Source organism: Erpetoichthys calabaricus, chromosome 6, assembly GCF_900747795.2.
Source record: "Erpetoichthys calabaricus chromosome 6, fErpCal1.3, whole genome shotgun sequence".
In the NCBI taxonomy this organism is placed as follows: Eukaryota; Metazoa; Chordata; class Cladistia; order Polypteriformes; family Polypteridae; genus Erpetoichthys; species Erpetoichthys calabaricus.
In genome coordinates, this window is record NC_041399.2 from 38,981,837 (window position 1) to 39,006,509 (window position 24,673).

General features: G+C 39.3%; 1 protein-coding gene across 2 annotated transcripts in view; it reads left to right on the forward strand.

Moving 5' to 3' along the window:
• Nucleotides 1–1,512: 1,512 nt before the first annotated feature.
• sntg1 (syntrophin, gamma 1) overlaps nucleotides 1,513–24,673 on the forward strand; it is a 939,332-nt gene continuing 916,171 nt past the window's right edge. Inside the window, exon 1 of one of the 2 annotated variants that reach the window (XM_051929377.1) lies at nucleotides 1,513–2,214. The gene's annotated coding sequence lies outside the window, so the exon portion shown is untranslated. The remainder of the gene's footprint in view (nucleotides 2,215–24,673) is intronic. The other variant, XM_028803505.2, reaches the window with a different exon arrangement.

The following is a 24,673-nucleotide window of genomic DNA, read 5'->3' on the forward strand; positions in this document are numbered from 1 at the left end:
CTGTTCATTTATGCGTCTATTTCATTAAAGGGCAGTGTTGTTCAGTCGCCTATTCTGGCTGCATCAGAAGCAAGTCGTGAACAAACCCTGACTGGGATGCGGGTCTGTTACAAGGTCACCTTTATACACACATCCACTTGGTGCCAAGTTAAAGTTGTGAATGAGCCAAAAAATGAGCAAATTACTCTTTGAAATACAAGACAAAGTGTAAACTCCACACAGTGAGTGATCATTCAAGGACCCCAGGGAACTGAAACTTTGAATCAGCAGCACTAACCATTGCACCACCACAACATTATAGCGTCACAGTTGCCTTTTTAAAACATTTGAAACAAAACTAGGTTACAAATATATAAATGTTGAAAAATGCTAATTTTCACAAAATTATAATCAAATTAATATTCCATTAAAGGTGATGAGTATTATTATGTAAGCCTCAAAAAAAGTATAAATTAGAGCTGCAGCGTGACTAGAACATGTGGCACGTTTTAACAATAATGTATTCGCTATATGAAGCAATAAGCAGCAGCACCTTATCAAAATACGAATAAATTAGCAAAAGGTTGCAAATTTCCTCGACTTATCCAATCTGAACATTGATAAAATGACATGAACGATTAGCTTTGTCTTTCGTAAGTCAAAACATGCCACAGTGCCGCGCTTTTCTTCCCCAAGAAGCTTCCTTTATTCTACAGTCGCAGGCACGCTGGCGTGATATGCTGTCTAATGGGCCTCCTGCTGGCAAAAAGAAAAGTTGCCCTTTCTCTGAACATTCCTTCAGTCGGTAGAGCAGATCTACCGGAATTTCGCCCTTGATTGTGTGCAGGCAGTCTATAAAAAGTTAAAAGTGATTATCATCGGGGTTGTTCGTGATGCGATTATTTTCTATTATGAAGCCTCGCGGATCCTACATTCTTAACAAAACAAGCGCAGCAGCGAAAAGATCGAGTTAATATTACGTGATGATCACATCCTCTACTACTGCTAATTTGAAGTGGGAGAGAAATTAGCAAAATGTGGGTGGTAGATGAAGTGGAACGCTCAGCTCAGATTCGTTACATGTTATACAGACGTTTTTATAATTGTAGCTGCATTTAGTCTGTCAGAGTTTGTCCTATACCGCATACATTCGATCGCAATGAACCATCTTTCTTTCTTTTTTTATAATGCTCCTCCTCAAAGCAGGAGCTCTGACTTTTCTACATGAATAATTCCACTATCAAAGACAGAAGTACATTGCAATGAGAAACTATCTGAATGCGATCAATAAAGACACAATAAAGTAAAATACGTGTAATATAACAGATGTGCATAAAACAATTGACTTTCAAAGCAAGTATCTACCTTTAATATAATTTAAAACATAATCACAGATAAGATTGAGAGAACGACACGGTATTGTAAAAATACGGATAATGGATGCGCTATAATTTGGACCGTTCACTATTCAATTAAGCGAACTACATCCAGCCTGGGCACTCGGTTACAGTCCCCTCTGTTTCAAACTGCAGTTTTTCACTAACAGTGCCAGCTATAGTCAAATGATCTCAATTCGCATATTAACACGAACCGTTCTTTTCTTCTTCTGTTTCTTCTTTCTCTCTCTTTCTCTTTGTTCTCTACATTCACTGATTAGCGTGTCAAGTCAATCAATCAGTCAATGGAATCGCGATTCGGACAAGTGTAGGAAAAGAATCCTTTGCCGTTTTCTCTCCGTTGGTGCTGCCTGCGTGGCTGCTCGCCCGTTATTTATTTATTTATTTTCCCATTCAGACATTTCAGCACCATCAGGAAGAGACAGCGACCGTTTTGCTCCGAGAGCCTGAAAAAATGTGCAGCTTGCATTTCAACGGGATTATTTACAGATTTACCCTGAGGAATTAATGCAACAACCGCAATCAGGAAACCCGTCAACTTGCGTCTTATTTTGAATATATGAAGTGAAAACATTTTCTCGTGTTTCTCCGCATATATTTTTGTTTCTTTCTGTCGCTTCTTATTACTGTGCATAAGACACTTGCTGCGACTCTTGCGTTGGGGGAAAAAAGGAGGAAAATGGGTACCCAGTCCCGGAGCGATTTACTAGCGAGTGTGCAAGACTTGTAATCTAAATGGATATAGTACTGGATAGCTGAAGATTGAAGGAATACAGGAAGAAATACATAAATACAGGTTTCTAAATATATACCACCACCTGTTAACAAGAAACCTCAGGTAAGCAAGCTATTTTGTTTTACTGAGAAACATACTTAATTAGTGAATGTCGAATCACGCCGCTGAAACTAAAATTGGAACAATAAAATCGCCCACTGAACTGCTTTTGCAAAATATAGCTAACTGGACAGTTAGTTTAATAACTAGTTGATCCGTTAGATAGATAGATAGATAGATAGATAGATAGATAGATAGATAGATAGATAGATAGATAGATAGATAGATAGATAGATAGATAGATAGATAGTTCTCTGTCAAACTGGTTGAGAGCAAGTTCTTCAGTTTTGATGCTTTAATTTACGACGCATATATATAGAAATGGAGAGAAAAGGACGGGACAGTGAAAAGTCCCAAAATTGTACGTTGCGAAATCATAGACAAAATAAAAGTCTTTTCTTTCCCAGTTGTATCGGCAGCAAGAATGATGTCACCCCAAGCCAGTTTAGCTGACCTAGTAAATTCTTTATTCCGTTAAAAGGTATTACCCAGCTGTTCACTGAATCAATACATAAGGTCACATTTAGCCTGTAGCTTTCTAGGTGCACATACACCTCTACAGAATGTGCAGGTTACGTGTCACATTACTGTAGTAATCTCGTCCCAGTTTGCGGTTATCTTTCAGCTATGCTTCAGGACACTTTAGGGCTGTGTAGAAATGCCGCGTATGTAACCGAAGTCAAGCGTGATGTAGGAGGTGTGTGGGAATATCCGTCTTATTTTCCATGTTAGAATCCCTAAAGTATTTTTCTTTTCTGCCACCTGAGCGAATCTGTCGACATTGTTTAAACAGATTTAATTAGAGTCGCTGACAGTCTCCGATTTAAATTACTCTTTTTCGCTGTTTGTTTAATTTCTGACGTCTTAACGTTCACTAGAAATCAAATTCTACATTGAAAGAAAATAAATATTTTCATCCAGATCTCAAGCTTGTTAACTTTCTATTTGTACACTGACGCGTTTTATGTATGTCCTTCCAGCACAGCGTTTTCCTGTTAATTCCTGCTTTACCGCATATGGCGAACGTTTCACTTTAAAAATCACAGATCATGCATGAGACGTAAGCAGCATCCTTTCGAGCAGGTTTTACAATACACTAATTGTGCATTAAAAAATATACCGCACATTAATCTTTGTGGCTTCGCTTTTTATTGATGCGCATAGACAATGCATATTCATTCTCCTTCGGTGATCTGGATTGAAATTCTCTTCATTTAGCAGAGTTCAGACGTATTCGGGGTGCAGAATGAACTTAGTAATTAACGTTTCCTCCAGCTGTTCGCCAAACACTGGCTGCGATGTGGAGATCATCAGATATAATTGAAGACCTCGGGGATTCATTTTTATGCCGTAAACTTGTTTTGAGATATACTTTTTTTTTTTAAGTTTAATTCCACCTCTCACCACCACCCCTAAAAAATCGCCAACGTCAAACTGACATTCAGTTAATATAGTCTCCTCATCCAGTGATCAAAAGCACTTTCTGAAACGAGGACTGAGGGGAAATGCCCCATAGGTACGGTATATTTAATGCAGTTTTTTTAAAATTATTTCAAGTTTATAGTTCAAAGGAAATGGGCAGGGCTCATGTTATGTTATATTCAATATTAAACATCTGTCTTCATTAAGTAAAGGAGCGTCTTTATCACTCTATTCTTTTGAAAGGACCTTTGTTAGACAGAGTAATATCCCATCCAGCACTTCTTCCTGTATTGCAGCCACTCTTGCTTATACTGGCTTCATGTCCCAGACATTTGGTACTGAACAGAGTGGATGGATTGACCATCTATTTGAATTTGTTCTCCCTTAAGTGAGAGAAAGTAGCTAGTGATCCATTGCCCAACAAGGAAACAGAATAAAGCAGTGTACTTGTTTTACAGCCATGGCTGATTCCTTTTTGCTATCCAGTAAAGTATCACTTACATCAGATAATAAGCAGTTTGCTCCAGACTCCAATTGTCTTCACTGTATAGAAGTGTTATCTGTTTTCCATAGTAACATCACACTAAGATAGATTAGGCAGGCCAGGCAACAAAGAGTTAGGGTACCAGCAAGTAACCCTGTTTAAAAAGGTTGATGGAAAGCTACAGTATTGAAAGAAAATGCACATGTGTGCAATTCAATGAAAGTAAAAATGCTGCTGAGGTGGAGCTCCATTTTCCTTAAATGCTGGTCCTCAAAGACAGACTTTTGGATCCTTATAGTGCTGATCTGGAAGGTGCAGGGCTTTGTGGGCTGGAGATGAAACTTGGTCACCCATACTCTGGCCTGAAAGCATTCAAACTGCAGGTGAAACAAAAACATGTCAGTGAATAGTGCCCCCTCTCTACCCCCTGCCTACCTTTTTGGAGTTCTGAGGATATCCCCTAAATGCACCTGCACATGATATATATTTTCCAAACCAGCCTAATCCAATAAAGGGTCACCATTAGCCACAGGTATAGCTGGGGGTAGATTTTTTTTTTGTTTTATGATAGCTTCAACTGATTAATCACATGTAGAATTATGTTTCCTGGACTTCCTCATCCCTTCCTAAAATTAATTTCTTCCAATGATTTTGCTTTGGACAGGAACCATCCCTTAATGGGGCACAGGTTCATACTAGGGTGCATGCCTACTCTCACATAGACCAAATTTAGAATTGCCAATCAACCTAACAAGAACCTTTTTTTGATGTCAGAGGAAAACTGGGGTTCCCAGGGCATGCAAACATGGGGAAAACATGTGAAGTCCACACAGACAGTAACTGCATTTAAGATTGATACCCATGACTATAGACCCATGAGTAGCATAAGAAACAGTGATTTTTGGGAGAAGTTTATCAATCCACCTTAATAAAAGGATAAGTGTTTGTGTATCTCTGTGTACATCTGGCTGGTACGTCTCTGTCATTCCAAAAGATGGTTCATCTGAAACATTTCTAGTAATAAAATGCACTATATTTGTCATTCCAACAGATGGTTCATCACAAACATTTGTAGCAATGTATTTTATTATTATTATTATATTTTATTAATTTTGCTTATTATTACTATTTTTATTATTATTCTTCTGCAGTGGGCTGGCACCCTGCCCGGGGTTTGCTTCCTGCCTTGCGCCCTGTGTTGGCTGGGATTGGCTCCAGCAGACCCCCGTGACCCTGTGTTAGGATATAGCGGGTTGGATAATGGATGGATGGATGGATTATTATTATTATTATTGTCTATATTTTATTACTACATGCATTACAAAATACATTCCAAAAGATGGTCCAATGTTAACATTAACGCTCGGGTCTACGTTGATTATTTAGATTTCAAATCATCTTAGACGGGTAGCACAGGTAGTTTTTAATAATCAGACCAAACTTCATAACTGTAAGATAATTTATATAGCATTAGTATAAAGAGTTTCAGAATGTTACCAACTGCAAAAGTTTGGAAACATACACATTTTCCATAATACGTTAAGGGATGGCAAAAGAGATAAAGTAAATTTAAATTAGTAGTACACAAAGGAGAGTGACACTCAAAAGAATAGCCCACAAATCATGATGTGCACACTGACATGAGTTTCGTAGCATACCCATTGGTTGTGATAATCGGCACATTGACTTGTGAGAGTTTATTTCCATATGATCCATGACTTGATAAAGACATCTTGTGTGTGTTTCTCAATTGGACATTTCAGAGGAGCACTCACAGTTAGATATTTTTCACAAATTCCTCATATGTCAACTAAAAGGAGCATGTGTTATGTCAGCAAACTGACTAGATTTGAGAAATAACCTGTAGAATAGACAAGTAATACCAAAGGGTCAAAACCAAGAGATCAAAGACATAAGCATCTAAGCCAAAACAGGAGACAAAAATACAGGGCAGAAAAAGTCGGAACTAGAAAAAAAAATGCTCAAAACATTTAGAAAGAGATTAAAAGAGAAAGAGAAATTTAAAAAAGGGGTTTCTTTCCGCAACTCAGATAAAAAATAAATTCCTAGGTGACCGTTTATCCCATCACATCGTTATCCAAAGGTCGCTGCCTCTGAGGACACAGGCCTAGGAAGGGATGATGCAAACGGTTCTCATGATGGGAATCAAATATAGTGGCAATCATCAGAAATACAAAATGGCAGGAGAAATGGTTAAAAAAATCAGAGAACTCAGAAATTATAGGAAAAACATAAAAAATGAAAAACAGAAATCAATATATAGCTTCTCAAGGGAAATATGGAAACAACGACTGTGGAGATAACACAGTATGTCGATATGATGGCGTGTTTTAGTGTGTCTTCGTGTGGCAAACATGCAACATGTCACATTAAAAAAATGAACTGCACAACTTCATGGTAATGTACATAAGAGACCTAAATAGAATTGATTTTACCCATGTGTTATTAAATTGAATATGAAGCAAATTTTTGTGTCAGTTTTGCAAAACTGTATGTGATTCGAAACATTTTGCCTTTCAATCATAACAATCGTATGGGAAAGGAGTGGTGAAAATCCATACTGAGAGAGACAGACTCATCCAAGCAGTGATAGAATTCCTCTATAAGCACTTTGAGATGATTGGTGTAGATGGGAAATTATGAGGCAGGTGTTGCGGAGGCAATGGAGCCTCTGATCGGGGCTCTCAAGAGACTGAGCGAGGAGTCTGAGTGTCTGGGCTTGCATGTGTCCTGAATAAAAACAAAGAGCCAGGCCTTTAATGACCTCTTAGGCAACAACGATCTCCATTGTGTCTGTCTGCAGAGAGAGTGTCGACCTCGTTGAGAGGTTTACTTCCCTCAGCAGCGACATTCATGTCTCTGGTGACTCTTCCTATGAAGTCAGTAGATGGATTGGGAGAGCATGGGGGGTTTTGAGGTCACTGGAAAGATGTGTATGGCGCTCCCAATATCTTTACAAAAGGACGAAGGTCCAAGTCTTTAGAGTTCTGGTGCTTCCTGTCTTGCTATATGGTTGTGAGACATTAACACTATCCTGTGACCTGAGACGAGGACTGGATTCCTCGGTACTGTGTCTCTTTGGAGAATCCTTGGGTACTGCTGGTTTAACTTTGGGTCGAATGAGTGGTTGCTCATGGAGTCCTAAATGAGGCACATTACCTGAATTGTGAGGGAGCATTACTTACTGCATTATGGCCATGTGTTGTCATTCCCAGAGGGTGATCCGGCTCACGGGAACCTCATTTTTGAGGACCAGAGCAGTTGTACCAGGCCAAAGGGATGGCCACGTAACACCTGGCTGTGGCAGATAGATGGTCATTTCCAGAGGGTGGGACTGGACCGTGTGTCTGCCTGGGGGGGTTGCCAACCGGGATCCCAAGCTGTTGCTTTGTGTGGTGGGTGAAGCAACAAGTTGTACTAGTGTGTGCTCCCCAACCTAACCTGATCTGACCACTTTGAGATGACAGTAGATGGGGAAATTATAAGACAGGTGCCCCATAAATGAAACTTACAAGGCCATTAATTCAAAACAGAGAAAGTGGCATCTACGTAGGAATATTACAGTTTTTCTGACAATTCTAAGAGATAGGTTTCCTTAGGGAAACATGGACTTTTCTAATAATAGAAAGGTATTTGAGGAGTGGTAAGAGGTTACATGATCCTCTGGTTCACAGGTGGAAACACAAAGCCCCTAGCTGGGAAGTTTTAGGCAATGGAAAAAAAGGTTAATGGCTGTTTCCACATGGAAAAGGAAAGACAGTTAAAGACACAATGTTTCGGTTCTATATCCCTGATCACATGTGCAGCTGAAAAGGAAAGAGTAGGTAACATATAAAGGAAAGAAAGGAGATAACAAAGCCAGGGCAGGTGACAGGAGAAGATGATAGTAGCTGCCATTACAGAAGAGGTTAAAAGTTGCTCAGCCATCAAGACGTGGAGAATTAAGTGATCCCAGGGTGCAAATGAGCTTTTCTTCTACTGTTTTAATTTGAAAACAGAGAACAGAGTATTTGAATTTCGTGTCTTCAATGTGGTCATTGAAACCATTTGTTAGCCATCTCCCTGTTTCATGTAGATGGCTAGACACTTCTTAAAAGAAATACAGTAGATCCGATTTTTAGACTGGTAAGAATTTCCGAAAGGGACCAGACCCAAGGCGTTGGTGGTATATTTGCAAATGACAGAGTGGCTCCTGTTTCAGCTGAAAGTGCCTGGCGGGGAATGTGTCACTCCTCTTTGGAGTGAGTTGCATACAAGAAGCTTGCAGGAAGGTTATGTGGTTGACAGAAGGAGATCAATTGAATGATCCTCATGCGAAAGGATCAGTCAGCAAAATGTGGAACTTTTGTTTTAGTAACTGTGGGAGAGATAGAGTGTTAGGATGGAATAGGAGGACCATCCGGATGTAGTTTTCATTATTTGGGTTCCATCTCGAGTGGATATTTGCTGGCTTGACTGAGGGACATGACCGCAATATAAGAAGGGTATCCTCTGTCAATGAAGAAAGTCCTCAGTCAACTTCATCACTGCAGAAGCAACAAAGTCTGAGGAACCACGAAAGAGAGTTTTTATTATGCAATGGATGGAGGGAACTGTAGAGAAGAAAGATGTTATGCTGCACAAGTAAAGGACAGGCCAAGGGGACTGTCAGGATGCCATAACATGGGCCACAGAGCCAAGAGCTGCAGAGATGGTAGGGAGATGTAGAGAAAGGTCTAGCCAAGTGTTCCTCTTGCCAAGCAGGTGTTTTGTTAGTTTTCAGATATGACCCCTGAGGCCACTGTTATATGGAATTTAGAAACTATATGAGAGTTAGGGTAAAGAGTTAATGGAGAGGAAGTGAGAAAGAAATGCTTTTTTTGGAACTTGATAGGTGAGCAAATGGGCAAGCCATGACAGTGAAGTAAAAGACACACCTGCCTGTAACAGGTGCCCAGTGAGCCAGTAGTACTGTATTTTTTGCTGCGCTGTGTTCCTTTGCACGTTCTGTTCCCCACAGTGTAAAATTCATGTTTGTTTTGATAAATTATAAACATTTCTCTTTTTCGATATATATTGGTCTTCAAAGTTTTCTAGTTATGAATAAATGTCAGAGTGGCTCTTTTCTTTTGATTTATAGGAGCAAAAGTGACAAAATATGCTCTTTCAAAATAATTGGTTTGTATCTACCAGACACAAAGTTACAGTGGGATAAATAGTGATATAAAACAAAGAACAAAGTATCACATCTGGAAACTGACAGGAAACCTTGAATAAGTTCAGGTGGCGTGGCTTGCTGACTTGTCCACGGTTAACAAATATGATAAGCACAAAATCAGACTTCCATTCACCTCTTAACTGTTTTCTGCTGTTTCAAATTTCTGGTCATATTAACTGCCCCCGTGACCCTGTAGTTAGGATATAGCAGGTTGGATAATAGACAGATGGGTGGATTAACTAGTCCTGCGGTGGGTTGGCACCCTGCCCGGGATTGGTTCCTGCCTTGTGCCCTGTGTTGGCTGGGATTGGCTCCAGCAGACTCCCGTGACCCTGTGTTCGGATTCAGCGGGTTAGAAAATGGATGGATGGATGGATGGATTAACTAATTACCACTTAATCTCATGACTAACTCACCTTCCAGTTCTAAACTCAACAGTGCCACTTGGTAAGTGTTCTTCTACTTCCTTTGGTGATGCCAGGCCTTCCTTTGTTCCTAAGTCTCCCATACACAATAAGAGAGACGGCGCTCCTGATGTCTCTGACCTCTCATGTTCCACAGAACAGGGTATAGGGACATACAACACAAGTGCTCTTTGCTATCTCCTGCCCCTTTCAAGGAACGTTTGTAGTCCATTCCTTGTCCCCTTTTACCTGCTTCTGGTCTGGGGCTAGGCATCTCCGATGTCTGTTGAATTTCTAACATCCATCCATCCTTACCCCAAAGCCACCACTTTGTCTCTGTGGTGCTGGTCCAGCTGCCTGTTACCCTGCCAGGGCACACTGCACTTCTACATTTCATACAATCCCATGCCAACAGTCTATCCACAATGAAACACCCCAAGTGTAAATTGCCACTTCTCCAACCTTTTTATAACCAATTTCTCCTTGGCACTTCCTTACCAAACAGGTACCTAAATATGTATGCTGTAAAATAAAACATAAGCACCAAGAAATAAGGGCTTGGGTCCTGCAGGATGACCCATTTGAATGAATTTGTGCAAAGGATGAAGTTGGGTCCATTGGTGCCAAAAACAAGTAATTGGCAGATTCCCAAAAAAGAGAACTTCAGAAATACAGAGTGCCATACTGTTCAGAAGATAGTCTGTGTCTGAATGCTATGTTCCAGCTGCCTCATGATATATATATATATATATATATATATATATATATATATATATATATATATATATATATATATATATATATATATATATATATATATATATATATATATATATATATATATATATATATATATATATATATATCTATAATAATAAAAGGCAAAGCCCTCACTGACTGATTCACTCACTCACTGACTGACTGACTCACTCATCACTAATTGTCCAACTTCCCGTGTAGGTGGAAGGCTGAAATTTGGCAGGCTCATTCCTTACAGCTTACTTACAAAAGTTAGGCAGGTTTCATTTCAAAATTATACGCGTAATGGTCATAACTGGAACCTCTTTTTTGTCCATATACTGTAATGGAAGGCAGCAAGATGGCCGTAGGAGACTGAGTTGCGTGTCGCGTCATCACGCCTCCCACGTAATCACGTGAACTGACTGTGAACTCAGTACGTAGAAAAGAAGGAGGAGCCCCAAAGAGCGCTGAAGAAAACATTCATCACACAATTGACAAGGCAGCGAAACAATAAGAAGCGAGTGAGTGACGCATACAAGCATCTTCATAAGACACGAGGTATAAAAAAGCACGGTGTAAACCGTAACCTTAAATTAACTTTATAGAAACGCTCCCGCTTCCGTTTGCAATGCCATATTCGCGAGATACAAGTTTAATGAGAAGACACGAGGTATAAACGAGAGTTTGCATCACTTTGTAACAGAGTTAAAATTGCTGTAGCGAGAAACTTTTAACTGCCGGGTCTTAGCTAACATTAAATAAACCCGTGGACATCGCAACATCACACAAGAGAGCGGCTCACGTGAAGTGACTGAACGCAGCAGGAGTGATCACTTCCATGAATCAAACCTGTTCAAAAAACACATTACACAATTGATAAGGTAGGAAAAGAATATGAAACAAGGCACGGTATAAACCGTAACTTTAAATTAAGTTTATAGAAACGCTGCCGTTTGCAATACCATATTCGCCCCTGCGAAGCGCGGTGATTTTGCTATATATATTAAACTATTTCAACCATTGTATGATCTGCTTCTCGCAACTGAAAGAGGGCACCGTGGCAGAAGTTAGCCGACTTGCTCACCAACCACAAGCATTACCTGGTAGGTAACCACCCATACAATCAGATTGTGAATCAGACTACAAATGCCTGCAATGTAATTACCCCGATCTACATGCTGTCAAATGAACGAACCTCACGCCGTGGCACAACGTTAGGGGCTTCGCCTCTACGTCCGAGGATCGATTCCCGTAAGGGAGTGCAGTGACTGTGTACTCCTGATGAGCCCACAATTACGGCGAAACACGTGTCGCATACTATGCATCTTCAAAGCACGGTGTAAACAGTAAGTTTAAATTGAGTTTATAGAAACGCTCCCGCTGCCGTTTGCAATACCATATTAGATGACTTTGTAACAGAGTTAAAATTGCTGGAGCGATAAATTTTTAACTGCCGGGTCATGTCGCGTGTTCTTGGGTAGGTACACCAAAAAATGTATACATTTATGCATGTAATGGGCAAACAAAAAATGTACTATACCCGAAAGCACTACAGTAGTACTCAATATATCTTTACTTCTTAAATGTTAATGTTTTACTGTTTAATAATTTATACGCTTCTTATATGTTATTCAGATTCTTTTATCAAAATACCAGTAACAGCGCACTGCACGATAACGTGGAGTGAATACACTTGACATGACCATTCATAGTATTTATCCTCTTTCTCTGTACGTTTACCATTCGTTTGCTCAGCGGTTGATGAGCTTGCTGCTTAATGAGCAGCTCTTCACCCTAGCGTCCCGCTGCTTCTCTTCTTTCGTCGGCATCTTTTCCCGTTAAAACTGATTTTTTTTAAAACTTAGTATGTTTTCTTTAATTTATCAGTTAAGCTGGCACTTAAGTCTTCAATCTGCCTCAAGAATGATTAGCGAAGGTGGTAGACAATGAAAACGTCAGCCGTACGCATCCGCCACGCACGCACTGGTGCGCGCAGCTGTGAGTTGATTCTACAATAAAATAAAATAAAGATAAAAAGAGTAATAACTTGCAGCACCGCTATTCAATTACACTTGCCTAACGCCTCTCCTAAGGGGAAATACTGTGGGATCTGGGCATCCGTCAAAGCAGCAATCACAAGCCCGATTAGAAAGCGGGAAGCTGTGATTTGTCGTCTCCCTCCCATGTAACAATCACAGCCCGTGTTGCAACGCACTATGTATGTATATGTATATATGTGTATGTGTGTGTATATGTATGTGTATATATATATATATATATATATATATATATATATATATATATTTATATATATATGTGTGTGTTCATATGTGTGGGAAAGCGAATAGTAGACGTGACGTAGTATATGTGTACCAAATTTCAAGTCAATAGGTGAAACGGTTTGCGAGCTACAGCTGATTTAAAATCCTGGACAGACAAACGAATAGCCACGGTAGCGTTTTATAGAAGAACATTTTAATGTTTAATAATTTATATTTATATGCAATGTGCTTCTTATATATTACTTCATATTCTCAAATGATAATGATGTTAATGTTGTTTATATTGATTTCTATGTTATTGTAAGTGGTCTTTATTTGTGGAAAAATAAATTTGGCAATTAAACTTATTTTATACATACATTTTATTTTTTTCTCTTGCACTCAGTGAGCGAATCCACTGGGTAATCAGCTATATATATATATATATATATATATATATATATATATATATATATATATATATATATATATATATATATATATATATATATATATGTATATGTATATAATATATATAGATAGATAGATATATGTGTATGTATGTAGATATACAAATATGTATATATATGTATATATGTGTATATATATGTAGATATACAAATATGTATATATATGTATATATATATGTAGATATACAAATATGTATATATATGTATATGTGTCTGCATGTGTGTGTGTATATATATATATATATATATATATATATATATATATATAATGTATGTGTGTATATGTATGTGTATATATATGTTGATATATGTATATATATATGTGGATGTGTATATGTATATATATATATGCATATATGTTTATGTATATATATGTTTACATAACCTCTTTAACACACTACTTCTCCGCTGCGAAGCGCGGGTATTTTGCTAGTCTATACTAATAAAAGGCAAAGCCCTCACTGACTCACTCATCACTAATTCTCCAACTTCCCGTGTAGGTAGAAGGCTGAAATTTGGCAGGCTCATTCCTTACAGCTTACTTACAAAAGTTAAGCAGGTTTCATTTTGAAATTCTACGCGTAACGGTCATAACGGTCGACAATGTCCGCCATGTTAAACTTTCGTATTTATGGCGCCATCTTCATGAAATTTGGTAGGGGGCTTTCCTGCACTAACCGAAACCAATGTACGTACTTATTTCGGAAGCTGTGAGAAAACAGTAAAAAGGAGGCGTGTCAGATGTTGTCGTACATTTTCTGATGCAGCTAGACAGAAACAACTTCGTGACGCTGCCGCCAAATACTCACAGAAAAATCCACAAGTTCATAGACACACTGTCCCTAAATACTCGCAGGCAAATCGACAAGTTCATAGAGACGCTGTCGCTAAATACTCGCAGGCAAATCCACAAGTTAATAGAGCTTCTATTTCTAGGTACGATCCCAATAATGAAAAGCAGCTCATGCGAAAACAACAAAACAGTACACATTGGATCCATGGTTGTTGACTGTGAGTATTGTCGTGCTCATAGGTGGAAATGCGAGTCTCCTGGTTTGTGCTGTAACGTTGGTAAAGTCTCTCTCATTCCTTTACATAAGCTTCCTGACCTTCTTGAGGGCCTGTTAAATGGCAAACATCCTCAAAGTGAGCATTTCTTGAACAACAGTCGAAAGTACAACAGTGCATTTCCAATGATGTAATTTGGTGCTAACCAAATCGTTGAGGGAAATTTTATGCCTTCATTTAAAGTCCAGGGACAAGTGTATCACTTGTCTTTTACCTATGCCGACTGAGGAACACAAATTTTTGCAACTTTATTTCATCCGGGACGACGAAAAGGAAGCACAAATGCGGTGCGCTAATAGGCCTTCCATCGCTCCAGTCTCTTCATTCCCTTCCTTGCTTCGCCATGGTATTCACGTCTCCCTGCTGGTAACTGCAGCCTTTTTATTTAATCCACGGCTTCTCTGCTGTTGTATTGTATTATTATGATTATAGTTATTGTGTAGGTGTTTTAGACTTAGTTTACATTGTTCAGGTACACATTCTCTTTATCGTTCCAGCCATACCCCCATTAACATGTCTATCGAGGTGATCACCATCAATCAAAGAACTGTCACTTACCGAGTGGTTTCCATGCCCGGAGATGGCGGCTGCCTTTTCCATTCTCTGTGTTACATATTGCACGGCCATATCAGGCTCACTCTTGATATCCGGAGGAAGATTGTGTCTTATGTATTGAATGACTGGGACAGGTTCAAGGTGTGGACTGACGATGGTACAGAAGATAATTCTACTAATTATTATTAGAAAATGAAAAAAAAGCATTATCATTTTGTATACGGTTAGCAAGAAAAGGGACAGTCAGTGAACAGGACAAATCAGACCAGGGGCTTTTTGATTGAAAAATACATAACTGTAGGCACCATCTTTTTTAAAGGGAGGGGGTTGGCTGCATTGCTCCCCAGTCCTAAAGTTGGAAGAGCACTGCTCCCCAATCCTAGAGTGATGTTAGAGATAAATTGAAATTGTAAAAGCTGAAATAAAAAGTCCATACTGTATGTGCTTGAGTCTATACATTGATACAGGTTACTTAAAAGAGGATCTGTACTTGAACCCTCATCATAATAAGTAGACTGCAAAATCAGAATCTTAACAAATCAATGACATAAACCATCCATGAAAATAACCATACTAGCCCAATATGTTAACAAAATTTGAAGCAATTAAAATATAATCTTAATCTTTAATCATTGATCCATGATTGTTTACTGTGTCTGTTTACTAAGATCACAATATCACCATTCACTCAATACAGAAATCAGAGAATTTTTCAAATGAGAACTTTTTAGTGAACCAGGATGAGCATGAAGGTTAACATCAATGAATTCATAAATGGTAGTGAAAAGATAATATTTACTAAATTTGGACGTAAGTTTTAATGTAAACACATGTCGAAAATACTTATATTTTGACTTTGAATTAAATTGTTTTTTAGCAATGCAGTCAAACAGTTGCAATAATATTGTTGTGTTGATTGTTCAATTTTATTTGTCTGCATTTGTGTCTACTGTGTTACTCCAGCTGAATGATTATTATTGTTATTTTTGATGTGGCTGCTGTATCTTAAAAATAAACACAACAAATACATGTTGAAAAATGTACATAAATCTTCCACAAACATTACCTATAAATCAAGCCTAAATAAATTTAAAAAATACAAAGTGGCTTATAGTGCCTTTCAAAAAATATTCAAAACCTCAGCTATGTTGGTATTAAAGACTACTTCACCGCTGCGAAGCGCAGTATTTTGCTAGTATAGTATAAAACATATAAATACGTTATCTTTATATACTGTACATAATACGCTATCCAAATCATATTATGTGATATCATCTACTGTTAAATTATGCTCCGTACTTGTAATATTTTTATTTTTATACTGTATTCAGAATTTGTTCTGTTCTGTGTATTGTATTGTATTGACCCCATTCTTTTTGACACCCACTGAACGCCCAGCCTACCTGGAAAGGGGTCTCTCTTTGAACTGCCTTTCTCAAGGTTTCTTCCATTTTTTCCCTACAAGGCTTTTTTGGGAGTTTTTCCTTGTCTTCTTAAAGAGTCAAGGCTGGGGGGCTGTCAAGAGGCAGGGCCTGTTAAAGCCCATTGCGGCACTTCATGTGTGATTTTGGGCTATACAAAAATAAATTGTATTGTATTGTATTGTTCGTTTGTCTGTCCAGGATTTTAAATCACCTGTAGCTCGCAAACCGTTTGACCTGTTGACCTGAAATTTGGTACACGTATACTAAGTGACCTCTACTATTCACTTTCGGGGTGATGATTGACCTCCAAGGTTATTCCTCTTTTTATTTTTATTTTATTGTAGAATCAACTCTCAGCAGCGGCCAGCAGGGCAGCCGTGTGGCACATATGTACAGGCGCCGTTCTCATCCCTATCACCTTCGCCATCACTTTCCCTACCTCTTCATATCTTAAATCATTCTTGAGGCAGATTGAAGACTTAAGTGCCAGCTTAAGTGAAAAATTAAGGAAAACATACTAAGTAATTGCAGCACAAACACTGACTTAATCAGAAAGAAGAGATGAAGCGGGCCACTAGGGTGCAGAAAACAAGAGCTGCTCAGGAAGCAGCAAGCACATCAACCTCTGAGCAAACAAATGCTAAACGTACAGAGAAAGAGGATGAAAACTATGAAGGCTCAAGTCAAGTGTATTCACTGCACGTTATCATGCAGTGCGCCATTACTGGTATTGTATAATTCATGATAAGTTCAGGTCATACTTGCGCTCAGTTGTAACATAAAATAGCGTCTCAAATTATAACAACATCATCAACATAAGGCAGGAAAAAGACTTGGATGGGGCACCAGTTTATTACACAGGCCCACTCACATACATACTCACAGAGCGGCATTTTAAAATTAGGAGGAAAAACAAAGAAAACGCCAGGCAGACATGGTGAACATCCACATAGAAACTCCACATAGACAACAACTAGGTCTGGAATTAAGATTTAGAAACCTGGATTTGTGAATCAACATGGTTCAGGTGTATATCAAACAAAATGCGGCAGATATATAACTCTTCTCAATGAGCATCTGAGATAGTTTATACTACAGGATATGTGTGTTTGTAAGTTACATGAATAGTATTTGCACTGACAAACTAATATCCAGATGTTTTTAATAGGAATTAGTAAATATATACCTAGAAGAGTAAAACACAGACAGCTTTTATGCCTGAAATGCACATAAATTTAGAAATTTTTGTTCATTTAACCAGTTATTTACAAGTTTTCAGAGTCCTTATTTGAATATATAAACTATAGTATTTAAAATATTTCAGTATTGAATATTACATCAAAATAACAAGACCATATTTTTTGCTATCATTTCCATTTTACATTAACCTGTCCATTTTCCTGACTCATATATTCAGACAGGCGGCACGGTGGCGCAGTGGGTAGCGCTGCTGCCTCGCAGTTGGGAGACCTACGTGGAGTTTGCATGTTCTCCACGTGTCTGCGTGGGTTTCCTCCGGGCGCTCCGGTTTCCTCCCACAGTCCAAAGACATGCAGGTTAGGTGGACTGGCGATTCTAAATTGGCCCTAGTGTGTGCTGGGTGTGTGTGTGTCCTGCGGTGGGTTGGCACCCTGCCTGTGATTGGTTCCTGCCTTGTGCCCTGTGTTGGCTGGGATTGGCTCCTGCAGACCCCCATGACCCTGTGTTCGGATTCAGCAGGTTGGAAAATGGATGGATATATTCAGACACAGGATCAGATGCTAGTCTACTGGATGCATGTCAACGGTCGGCACACAAGCACACAAACATGCAGAGATGCCAGATGTCTTCAGTTTCATGTGTTTGAATATGGCATAAAAGTATAGCAGAGAAGACATCATGACAAACAGGCAAATATGTAAACTCCACACAGCAAAACTGGGTCAGGACTTTAACCAAGGTCCTGTGAGTTAATGGAGCAGTGCTAACAACTTCATACTCTTTCATCTCTACCGTGTTTGCAGACATCTTTATTTTATAGACATGACAAACACATTTTGAAGAGCTGTTAATCATGCACACCCTTATTTATTTCGAGGCAAACTGCCACATAAGCAAGCTTGGAGGTGTCCTCAGACTTGTAATAGTTTCCACATCACTTCTCCTAGTGGTTATAGATGATAAATGCAAAGCTTGACTAGCGGTTTAAGAACAACTCACATACTTACAGGACAGAAAAAAATACTTATACCATGTTTGACATGTAATTACTGAGGCTGAAATTAAAGAGTATACTAGACAGGTAATGTGACTTAAAGATTAGAATTCTGAACCTAAATCATAAAAGTATCATTTTAATTACTGTTTCTAATCACTCTGTCAGCCTAAGTAAGTCACTTTATCTATGTGCTTTGATTCAAATCTATTCAAAGACATCAACCAAAAAAATTAAAAACAAGTTATTTCTATTTCTGTTTGTTAAGGATTTTTTTCCTATATCACTCATCAGATATAGCCATTGCTATATCAGACATAGCTATAGCAGAAGAGGTTATATTGATGCCATGTGTCACTATGATGACATGTTACACTATGTGTAACATACTGTAACATAAATGTTACCAGAATCAGAGGACCTTAGTGGGTGAACAGGAGCATAGCGATGGAGAATGTTAAAACTTTGTAGACTGATAATAGAATTTTATGTTCAGTTTTGTAAGACACAGGAAGCCAGTGAAGGTGAAGCAGGATGGGTGTGATGTGCTTACTGTTGCTGATTTGTGTAAGGACTCTTTCAGCACAGTTTTGAATCAGCTGGAGCTGTTAGATAAGATTAGAAAGGGCGCCTACCATTAGGGAGGTACAGTAATCAATGCGGGGTGTGATAAAAGCATGGACAAGTTTCTCAGCATTAGAAAAGGAGAGGAATGAGCGAACACTGGACATGTTACAGAGGTGAAAGTAAGAACGTTTCTTAGTGTGGTTTATGTGGGTGGAAAAAGAAAGGGAGGAATCAAAAATGACACCAAGATTCCTTGCATTAGGAGAAGGTCTGATGAGATCACTGCCAAGTGTGACTGAAAAGGAGCTCATTTTTTTAAGTTGTGCTTTAGTGCCAATTTGCAAGAGTTCAGTTTTGTTGCAGTTTTTTGTTGCAATTTTAAAGAGCAATGCTTCATCCAGGTATTAATTTCACTGACGCAAGTTAGGAGCTGAGAAAGCTCTGATGATGTTTCGCTTTTAACATTGAAATAGAGTTAAGTATCATCTGCATAAAAATGATAACCCAGTCCATAGCTACAAATGATATGGCCAAGGGGAAGCATATAAATACAGAAGAAAAGAGGGCTGAGAGAAGAGCCCTGTGGAACCGCTTGTGTGGCCGGCGCTGAGCTGGATCTGCTGTTGCCAAGACTAGCAAACTCTTGCCTATCAGTCAGGTAGGACTTAAACTACTGGAGGGCAGTGCCAGATATACCCAGAATGTTCTCCATTCTGGATAGTAGAATATCATGTCTAACGGTGACAAATACTGCACTAAGATCTAATAAAATTAATATTCTGATTTGCCAAGCGGGTGGCACGGTGGCACAGTGGTAGCACTGCTGCCTCGCAGTTAGGGGAACGTGGGTTTGCATGTTCTCCCCGTGTCTGCGTGGGTTTTCTCTGGGTACTCCGGATTCCTCCCACAGTTCAAAGACATGCAGGTTAGGTGCATTGGCGATTCTAAATTGTCCCTGGTGTGTATGTGTGTGTGTGCGCCCTGTGGTGGGCTGGCACCCTGCCCAGGGTTTGTTTCCTGCCTTGCGCCCTGTGTTGGCTAGGATTGGCTCCAGCAGGCCCCCATGACCCTGTAGTTAGGATATAGTGGGTTAGGTAATGGATTGATGGATGGATGAATGGATGGATGGATGGATGGATGGATGGATGGATTTGTCAAGCAAATCATTAGTTACCCGAAGCAGAGCAGTTTCACAGCGGTGCTGCGCTCCAAAACCAGACAAAAAGGGTTCCATAAAATTATTAGAAGTTAAACAATTAGTGACTTGAGAGGCTACAACACGATCAAGACTTTTGACAGAAAAGCTTAGTGAGAAATAGGCTGAAAATTGTTAAGACAGTCAGCATCAAGACCAGACTTTTTTAACAATGGGGCTACAGAAGCAATTTTAAAAGTGGCTGGCACAAAGCCAGTATCAAGGGATGCATTTATTATTGTTGTAACAGTCAGGATTATGGCTTTAAGGTAGGATTTAAGCTTTAATTAGTTAACAAATATAGATGTGAAAATTCAGAAGAAAAGCTGGATGGAGTGGAAAGATGGGGAAAGATATAATGGATGATGAATTTATCTTAGTTGAATTATTTAGATTTTTAATTTTAGTACAGAAAAAGTGGAGAAATTTTTCACAGACTTCAGTATAGGAGGTAATTGGACCAGATGCAGTTTGAAGTAGTTTATTAACTACAGTGAACAAAACCCTCGGGTTATCATAGCCACTTTCTATTATTCTGCTATAATGTGCTGCAGTTAGTGCATCCCTGTAAGCCCTTCGGTGGTCAGAGAAAGCCTGGATATGCTCAGTGAGGCCAGCCTTACGTGACATTCTCTCAAGCATCAGCCAGCTGCTTTCATAGACTGTAACTTTGAATTGTACCATGGAGATGAACACTTAAAAGAAATCTCCTTATGTGTTAAAGAAGCTGTTTTATCTAGTGCTGAATGAAGAGCTGTGTTATAATAGTCAACAAGATTACCTAGTGTTGATGGAATAAGGGAAGACAGAAAAAGATCAGAATTGGATCCAGCAAGGACAGAGGGACAGATATTTTTAAATATCTTAAATATTAACAGCTGAATTGCTCCTTGTGGGGTCTCCAGATCATCTTGGTAATCTATGGTATCTCACTAAATATTCATTCCTGTAAAATTTGCTTATCTTTTTCAGATACTAGCCATGGGGTAATATTTTATAGTATTTCAAACCTATGCTCCTACCCTCACCTTTTTTCATGAGCTATGGGTAGTGACCGAAAGAACGAGATCGTGAATACAAGCGGCTGAAATGAGTTTCCTCCGCAGGGTGTCTGGGCTCTCCCTTAAAGATAGGGTGAGAAGCTCAGTCATCCGGGAAGGGCTCAGAGTAGAGCCGCTGCTCCTCCGCATCGAGAGGAGTCAGATGAGGTGGCTCGGGCATCTGATCAGGATGCCTCCTGGACACCTCCCTGGTGAGGTGTTCCAGGCACGTCCAACCGGGAGGAGGCCCCAGGGAAGACCCAAGACACGCTGGATGGACTATGTCTCTCGGCTGGCCTGGGAACACCTTGGGATTTCCCCGGAAGAGCTAGAAGAAGTGGCTGGGGAGAGGGAAGTCTGGGCATCTCTGCTCAAGCTGCTGCCCCCGCGACCCGACCTCGGATAAGCGGAAGAGGATGGATGGATGGATGGATGGATGGATGGATGGATGGATGGATGGATGGATATTTCAAACCTTGGATATTACACCTCTTCTGGTGCAAAGTCTTTATTCTATCACTAATGTAAAACTGTGAAAGTCTATCTCTAATTTTAGTCCTTCAGGAAAAAAATACTCTTTGATGTCTTCATCACATTTTGCTGTTACTTCATTTTCATCACTCTCCTTGCTCAATTAATTAATAATTTACAGGTAAACAAAATGCTGGGTTGCCCATCACACTTCATCATTTTAAGTGTCCATATCTTATCTGAAGTATAACCTTGTCTCTAGTAAATCTAAAACATGTTGTGTTTTGTGCTATAAAAAGAGAATTCTGTTCCTGTTTGAATGTTTTCTTGACTGATTACTTTGAACACATACAAGAATGTTATTAGAGTTATATTCTTATTTGTAAATGGCTGATGATTACACTACTTTTACTGATTTATGAAAGGTGTCTGAATATTACCGCTTGACAACAAATTCTACCAAATGTTTTGCTTACTGAACAACATTTGGTGATTATGATAGACAGTTTCAAGATGAGCACAAATATACTTTCAGATTGTCTGTATCATGTAGGAATTTGGGGAAACACAAACTTAACTTTATTTGTTAATGATGCTAATCATCACTTTTCCATCGTTGCCGTGTCCTGGTGAAACTTTTCACCGTGTTTGTCATGGATTGCGCCAAGATTAGTAGAGAAGAAGTCTAGATGTGAATGCAAAAAATGAATCTTCAGTGACATCTTGCACTTCATGGTTTTGTATGCTTGTAGAGTGTTGTTAGCTGGCTAGAAGTAAAACCCAAGAAAGGTCTTAATAACATCCCTGAAAGCCTTTGATGCAAATTCATCTCAACCCACTAGCACATTTTTGCTTCTCATTGATGATGTGACTGATTTGTGGAGCAAACAAAAATGCCATCCTTAATCTTGGCATAAGTTATTAAGTTAAGAAACTTATAAGTTATAAACTTATCTATATACATATATAAAATCCACCGTCTGTATGTCTGTCTGTCTGTATGTGTTTCCACTTTTCACGAGAGAACTACTTAACAGATTCACATCAGGTTTCTTTCTATAATTTGCTTGAGTGTTCTGGTTGATTTTGCAACTACTCTCATTGTGCTAAGTATCATAGTTCGCTTGTGGTACTGATTTATTCGCACAAATCCAAGAGAGAGGCTACAGGCCGAGGGGAGGGGGAAGCAGGCGGGGCCCTCCACCCTCACGCACCAGCCTCCATTCAAATCGGTCTACCTCTGGCTACATGTTAGAGTGTACCTTGCCTCGGCTTACCTAAAGAAACCTGTTTGTTCAGCAGACATTATCTTCTAGAGATTGTCAAGGAATAACGTTTGATGTTTTTGAGAGACAGATCAGAGCTACATACTGTATGTTTTAGAGGGTAGTTGCTGATTGGCAGAGATATCACGGCCATGCGCTTTTCTCCTGCTCTCCCGTCAGAGCTGAACACGATCAGATACAGTGCATCGTTTGACGTTGGAGTGTACCTACCTTCCACATGGTCAGAATTACATTTTTTTATTTTTTTTTTATTGTTTTTAAAAGTTTGTCCTGTTTTACTACTATGTGGGTGGAGCCACGGGGGACAGCTAATAACTTATAAGTTAAGAAACATCTCTTTCAAATATCGAAATACTTCAACTTTTTTGCTGACAACTTGAATTAAATTTTTCATCAGTCCAAGAGCTTTATGAAGAGGAGGTAATAACATCTTTGTTGGGTCGACAAGCGGCTTACATGTCACACTTTTTGGTCCTGGAACCAAATACTTATGGAGCACCTAGTTAGTTCATTGACTCTTTAGCAATTTACAAATGAAACAACAGTGCTTGGAATATAACAACAACAATAACAACTATTTACATAGCACATTTTCATACTACAATGTAATTCAAAGTGTTTTACAAAACAACAAAGACAAAGTTACAAGAAAAGTAATACAATTAGGTTTAGGCAATAATATTAAAGAACAGAATAACAACAAAACAAGGTAAGGTCAAATGGCCAGGATGACAGAAAAAACAAAAAAGTTCCAGTTAGGCTGGAGAAAAAAACTAAATCTGCAGGGGTTCCAAAGCCAAAAGACCTCCCAGCCTCCACTGGGCAAGAATGAGAACATAAGAATGTAAGACATTTGACAAACAAGATGAGACTATTCAAACCATCAGACCCAATATCTCATCCAGATACTTCTAAATCTGAGCCACATTCCTAGTAACAGTGCCAATAATTTTAGATCACCACAGATATTCCAGTTGTAGTTGTTGTATATATATTGTGATGGATGGCTGGGGCTCTTTCCCAGCTGGGAGGCCGATATACTTGAAGGACTGGGAGAGCAGATGTGTACAGGACACTACCTCCCCCGGAGTTCTAGATGGCAGCCCCCCCGGGTTGCAGCGGTGCCTCATATTCCAGCAGGGCTCCATAGGAGATAGAGTTTGGCATAACCCTGTTGGGATCTGTGGGGGCAACCAGGGGGAGCTGCAGAGCCCTTTCTTTGGTTTTCCGCTATACCTGGGAGTACTTCCAAAGAATGCAGATGAGCCACCTGAAGTGCTCCCATGTGCAGCATAACAAGAGCCTCCTCTCTTCACACAAAAAGCCAGAGTCAGGAGGAAGAGGATGAAGAGGAGTGGAGGCGAATGAGAAAGAAAGAGAAAAAAAAAAGAAGAAAGAAGGCAAAGACAGTGCGCTATGGGGAGTAAGGGAGAAGTGTTTTCCCACTTAGTAAATGTGTGCTGCGCTTTGAACTTGTGTCCTGGTGTCTGCTTGTGTTGGGTTTGGGTGGCTGGTACACCCCCTGTAGTCTACAATATGTATAGCTCCAATATGAGAGGAAATCACAACAATAGGTGATTGCAAGAAAACATTATGTTATAGGAAAATTTAAAAGTGATTTGTGTGATCAGCAGGCCAGAATCCCTAAGATGCGCCCAAATG